Genomic DNA, 6,534 nt, shown 5'->3' with positions numbered 1-6,534 from the left:
TTCCAAATAAGGTAAGATTCACAGTTATTGGGGGTTAGGGCTCCAGGATTTTTTTTTGGCAGGACATAATTCACCCTACAGCTGTATGTTAGAGTGTGATGATGCTTTGGAGAAAAATAAAGCAGCCTAAGTATGCTATGGAATGCATCTGTGTGTGAGGCAGTAAAGGGAGATGTTTGCAATTTCAAGGTGGTGCAGGGCATTTTTTTTGTCTGTAGAAACTGGTGTTTATTTTCCATCAACCGCATTTCCATATTTGCTTCAGAGACCGTGAAAAGCAGCTTAAGACCACTCAGTGGTTGTTCCTACCCACTCGGTGGCCTGAGTAGTGGGAGCTGTAGACCAGTCTTCAGTGGCAGGCTGAGCACTCCAGCCTTCAGTGGGGAACCGCTGAATAGGCACAGAGGGCACCTGCATGCCTTTGGACCAGTCTGCAACCTAAGGCTGAGTAGCAGTGAACTCGGGCACTGGGGCCGTCCATTCACCCTGAAACTCCTCCTTGGTCACAGCTTTTTCAGAAGTGGCCTGCTCTTCTTTTTCAATCTCTTCAGGATCTCTGTAGAAGTAGAGATCAGGCATGACCTCCCAGGGGTGTTCACGAGAGATGGTACCACGCATGTGCAGAAACTCCTGGGCCAGCATCCACCACATCAGTCCCACTGAGTGGATTCTCTTGTTGTTGCATGGGATGGCAATGTCCACGTAGCGTAGAGGAGAGTCTGTGTTACAAAGAGCAATGGTAGGCAGGTTCATATAAGATGCCTTTGTGAGAGGCTGGTGGTCAGCCCGAGGATCGGTAACCACCAGAAGCTGCCTGGATGTGGTTAGTGAAGGTTCCAGGTGTGAAGCGGCCAGCAATAGGAGTAGCTCCAGTGTCAGCAGCAAACTTCAGCACAGCCCTCTGGCAAGTGTGCCTGGAGGATATCACACTGACAGCAGGTTTTTTTTTTTTTTTTTATTTGACAGGTAGAGTTATAGACAGTGAGAGAGAGACAGAGAGAAAGGTCTTCCTTCCATTGGTTCACTCCCCAAATGGCCGCTATGGCCGCGCACTGCGCTGATCTGAAGCCAGGAGCCAGGTGCTTCTTCCTGGTCTCCCATGCAGGTGCAGGAGCACAAATACTTGGGCCACCCTCCACTGCCCTCCTGGGCCACAGCAGAGAGCTGGACTGGAAGAGGAGCAACTGGGACTAGAACCCGGCGCCCATATGGGATGCTGGCACTGCAGGCGGAGGATTAACCAAGTGAGCCACAGCACTGGCCCCATCAGCAGGGTTCTGAATGGCCACAATGGCACGAAGCTGCCAACAGGAGCTTCTCCCAGGTCCTCTTCAGATGGATGATGTAGAGGCCATCACTTTTCCTTTTGCAGATGTACTGTTCCATCTGGAAGTCAAGGTTGGAGCCACCTAGGTAGGTTCCTGCTGCAAGAAACTTGAGGGCATCCTCCTCCTTCATTTGCAGGACATCAAGGGCTCCGGACATTGTGACAGCTTCCCCTTAAGTTATGCTGGGAATCAAGAACAACACCGTATGGACCCCTTGCTGGGTAGCGTGGAAAGGAGGGCATTGTTTGCTGTGGAGGAGGCATTTGAACAAAACCTGGCAGGAGGCCAGCGGGTAAGACTCTTGGGGAAGAGCATTGTAGGTAGAGGGACAAGCCATTGGAAAACCTTGAGTTACAGTGTCCCTGGTGAATGTGAGGAAGAAGGAGGAAGACACTGAGGCTGGAGCACAGTGAGGAGAAAGGGTAGAAGCATGAAGGTGTGAAGGTGTGTGCAGAGTCCTACTGCCTTTGGATGGCTTAGGCTGTGATGGAGTCATTGCATACCTTTGAGTAGAAGGGTGAGCTTGTCCAATTTATGTTTGGAAAGCTTTTGGAGTTGCTGTGTTGAGAATGGCCTGGGGCCTGGGGTCAGGGATCAGAGTGGATGTGGGGAGACCTGTTCAGAGATGACTAAGGGTCCAGGTGAGAAGTTGGGGTTGCTTAGACTGGGGTGACATAACTGGATGATTGAGTTTAGGCTACATCTTGCACATGCATGTGGAGCTGGAGTTGGGAGCTAAGTTAAGCTTTGGAGTTAGATAGACCTGAGCTGCTAGGAACCTAAACTTACTGCATCATTTTCCCAGAGGTAAACTTGATAAGGCTGTAGAATTAACATATACAATCAGACACTCCAAGAGTGTCTTTAGTTGAACTATTCTGTACTCCTTAATGCTGTGTTTCTTTCCCACTCCTAGTCTGAAGACACAGACTTCCAATGATAGGGAATCCTGCCATATGGAATTGATCTCTTCTTAAAAATAGAGAAAAATACCTAAATAAGTAACTCAATGTGACCCACATTTTCTATTTTTGTGTATTTTGGATCTGGCAGATATTAGGGGCCATCCAGAGAAGCTACCTGTAGAAAAGACTTTATTCTGGGGAGACAGAACAGGGAGGGTGCCTGCTGGGACAAAGGACATGGGATTTGAAGCCAGGCTTCATTCCATTTGGGAATCAGACAGAATCTCTTCTTTTTTTAAATAGAAAACTTTTATTTAATACATATGAATTTCAAAAGTACAGCTTTTGGATTACAGCAGTTTTTCCTCCCATAACCACCCTCCCACCCACAAACCATCCCATCTCCTATTCCCTCTCCCATCACATTCTACATTAAAATTTATTTTTAATTGCCTTTGTACACAGAAGATCAACTCTATACTGAGTGAAGATTTCAACAGGTTGCACCCACCCACACGCACAAAGTATAAAGTACTGTTTGAAGACTAGTTTTACTATTAATGCCCATAGTACAACACATTAAGGACAGAGGTCCTACCTGGGAGCAAGTGCACAGTGACTCCCGTTGTTGATTTAACAATTGACACTCTTATTTATGATGTCAGTGATCACCCAAGGCTCTTGACATGAGCTGCCAAGGCTATGAAAGCCTCTTGAGTTCACAAACTCCGACCTTATTTAGATAAAGCCATAATCAAAGTGGAAGTTCTCTCCTCCCTTCATAGAAAGGCACCTCCTTCTTTGATGGCTTCTTCTTTCCACCAGGAACTCACTCACAGAGATCCTTCATTTAGGTCATTTTTTGCCACAATGTCTTGGCTTTTCATGCCTGAGATACTCTCATGGGCTTTTTAGCCAGATCTGAATGCCTTCAGGGCTTAGAATCCCTTCTTATGCTGCTTGTTTGGGGAGGTACAGAGTACCACATGGACCCTGATAAGCTGCGTGGGGGATGTTCAGAAAGGCTTTTTGGTGAAGTTTACAATGTATTGTCTTAGGTATTTGAAATGTTCTGGGTGCCAGGCTTTCTTGAGCAATAAACATTCCACTAGGCTTTAAATTACCTATCTGCACCCAGTCTCATTGGGTTTGGGGATTTAGGTCTCAATGGCCTGGCAGATTCTAATACTTTCTCCCTTCCTTCTATCACTGTCCAAGTTCAAGCCTGAAACCTCTCTCATCAGAGATAATATTTTTCCTATGTTCTCTGTCCTGCCCCACAAAACTCTTCCCTCCTTGTCCAGACCCATTTGTCCAACCTCCCTTCCACTGCTCTTGACCCTACACTCCACACCTCATTCTCATTGATCTAGTGTCTGTTCTTCCAATCTGCCTCTATGTTAAGAAGACGACTTTGATGGAGAACAGCTATTGTCATTTACTATTTCAAATTTTTGTTTATGTTGTTCTCTCTTGTGGAAGAGTGGAAAGAGCATGGATTTCTGAGTGAGCAAGACCTGAATTAGAATCGTGGCTTTGACAATGACCAACTGTGTGATTTGAATTACCTGCTTGGCCTTCATAGACTCAGTTTCCTTGTCTATATCATGGAGACAATGTGTACCTTGCAGAAATGTTATAAAGGTTGAAACCATGTTGTTGAAATGACTGCTCAGCACCAGACTTGTAAGAGGCACTCACCACATGGCAACTATTATTATTAAATATCAGTTTGGAGCTCAGGGGAGAGATTGTCTGGAATTGGACTTTTAGGAGTCATGAATACCTTTGGAAACTTGGGAAATTTACTATTTTCTGGACAGGTGGTATAGAGAAAGAGACAATGACCCAAGACAGAGTGTGCACAATTAATTGACAGGATCTTTAATGTAAAAACACACTCATACTTTCACCAATTTAAATTCAACTAATTTAGATTTTAAGATATTGCAGGAAAAACTGGGTTGCAACTTACTTTTGTGCTATTTATGAGAAAATTAATAGGGAGAACATGATTCAGAGCTCCTAACATGGGGATGTTTAACCTACTTAAATAAGTAAACTTTGAAGTTATAATAGAATTAATTTAACAGGACCACAGTAGAGACTATGTGCCACTTAAAATAATTTTAGAGATGTAAAATTAGAAGTTTGGTGTCAGAAACAATTTAGAGATTGTTAGTATACCTCTCATTTTGAGAAGAGAAGGATGAAAAGATCAACTGACTTATTCAAACCCAACACAGAATAAACAACAAAACTGAGATGAGAATCCAGGTCGCCTGATTCCCAAACAATGCTTCTTTGGATGTGGTCAGACATCAACTTTTGCCTTAAAAGCCATCAGTGTTCTTTTCTAGGCTGTGTCTAGTTAGCCATTTGTGGTTTTGCAAATTCTTGATGGCAATTAAGAGGGTGCTATTCACAAATTGTCATGTAATTCAGCCTTGCTATTAATTCATGCTGGTGTTCCCAGTGTGGTTCTGGAACGTACCACAGGGATTTGGCCAGTTTACTTGGGTAGAGTTGTAAATCCTGTTGGCAGCATCACACTGAGCAAATGTTCTTTAAACAAAAAATTGGCCTCTAAAAACTCAGTTTAACTCAATGGTTGTTAAATGTAGTCCAGAGTTGATTTTCTAAAGTCTGAAGTCTGGCTTGCTTAGAAATTTAGTCTCAGCTAACATCAAAAGCATTTTTTGGAGGGGAGGGTAGACATTTGACCTAGCAATTTAGGAGCCAATTAAGATGCTCACATCTCCGACAGGAGTGCCTGGATTTGATTGCTTTGGCTCTTGATGCCAGTTTCCTGCTAGTGCAGACCCTAGAAGGTAAAGGCAATGGCTCCAGTGATTGGATTCCTGTCATTCATTTGGGAAACCTGGATTGAGTTTCCAGCTCCGGGCTTTGGCTTGGCTCAGCCTTGGTGATTGTAGACATTTGGGGAGTGAACCAGTGTATGGGAGAATTCTCTCTTCTCTCTTTGTATTTGTCTCCCTGGCTCTCAAATAAATATGTAAATCTAACAAACAAACTATAGGAGCATTTCACTGTCAATACAATGCCCACCCCATGTGATCCAATTGCAGAAAACTCTGGTGAATGTACTTTGCTGGGCCACACATTTTTTAGCTTTTCTTATTGGCTGAAATATGAGCAGGTACATATTTATCTGACTGGACATGTTCTGAGAAAAAAGAGCTTATTGAGACAAAGTGTCTTAAAGAGTAAATAGTTTGTGCTGATTATTGAAGGCTTTAAAACTCCCCCCCCCCATTCCTATTATCTGAGTTTGGGAGAATATGAAAAGAAGAAAATCTAGTTCGATTCATTTTCAAAAGATTTGTGTATTTGTTTGACATAAATATTTGTAGCCTTAGCACCAGGCTGCCAAGACAAAATAAATCAATGTGCTAATTACTTGACTAAAATAACAGTAGAAAAACAGCTGCAACTCATGGGGAGAAAGCAAATGGAAGCCACATGTATTATTCCATTGTGGAAGATTCCAGGCCAGACTGGAATTATACACACCAAGAGCATGGCCATTTCTCAACTCAACAAACCACACAACCACAATTAAATCCTCCAGACTTTTTCTACTTGGGGATAATGTACAGAAATTATGACTCACCCGTTGACATTCAGTATGTGTGTGGCTTGGTCCTTTCTTTGGAAGAAGGATGCAGATGAGACTTAAACATAAATTTTTGGTCAGAGGTACAAAGAGCATATAGAGGACACTGGCATGACCCTTACCCCTGCCATTGTTTTTGCAAACTGACCCAGACTTCATACGGGGGTGTGGGAAGTTAGGGGATGCTCCAGATGCCCTCTGTCCAGCTCCTCTGGCTGCAGGATGCTTTAACTTGCTGTTTCCTCTGCCTGGAACCTCTCCCTTTCCTTGTCTGAGTCATGTTGCAGAACTCAGTTCAAAGGACACTTTCCAGTGACCCTAAGCATAGACCAGGGCTCCTGATGTGTGTTGTCAGTGCCTTCTGTACTTTTCCTTCATAGCCCTTCTCAGACAGTGTGCTTGTGGATTTCTGTGATGTGTGGTGACTGATCTGTGTCTGCCTCTCCCTCTTGATTGTAAAGTACTTAAGGGCAGTGTCCAGGGTTGTTTTGCTCATCACTGCATGCCCAGGGCCTGGCACAGAGTGGATTCAGTGAATATTTGTTGAATAAAATAACACATTTTCTTAACTAAGAACAATAATGCCTTCTATTTGTATTTATGAAATATGTCAGGTACTATAATAAATGCTTTACAATCATTTAAAAAGATTTACTTATTTGCA

At 43.5% G+C, this 6,534-nt stretch overlaps 1 pseudogene; it reads right to left on the bottom strand.

Annotated features, from left to right (window-relative positions):
* Positions 1–282: 282 nt before the first annotated feature.
* LOC100349314 (small ribosomal subunit protein uS2-like) lies at positions 283–1,522 on the bottom strand (annotated as a pseudogene).
* Positions 1,523–6,534: the final 5,012 nt, after the last annotated feature.

Source organism: Oryctolagus cuniculus, chromosome 6 (genome assembly GCF_964237555.1).
Source record: "Oryctolagus cuniculus chromosome 6, mOryCun1.1, whole genome shotgun sequence".
Lineage (NCBI taxonomy): Eukaryota > Metazoa > Chordata > Mammalia > Lagomorpha > Leporidae > Oryctolagus > Oryctolagus cuniculus.
The sequence above is the reverse complement of the archived record's forward strand: the minus strand, read 5'-3'. Positions and strand labels throughout refer to the sequence as shown.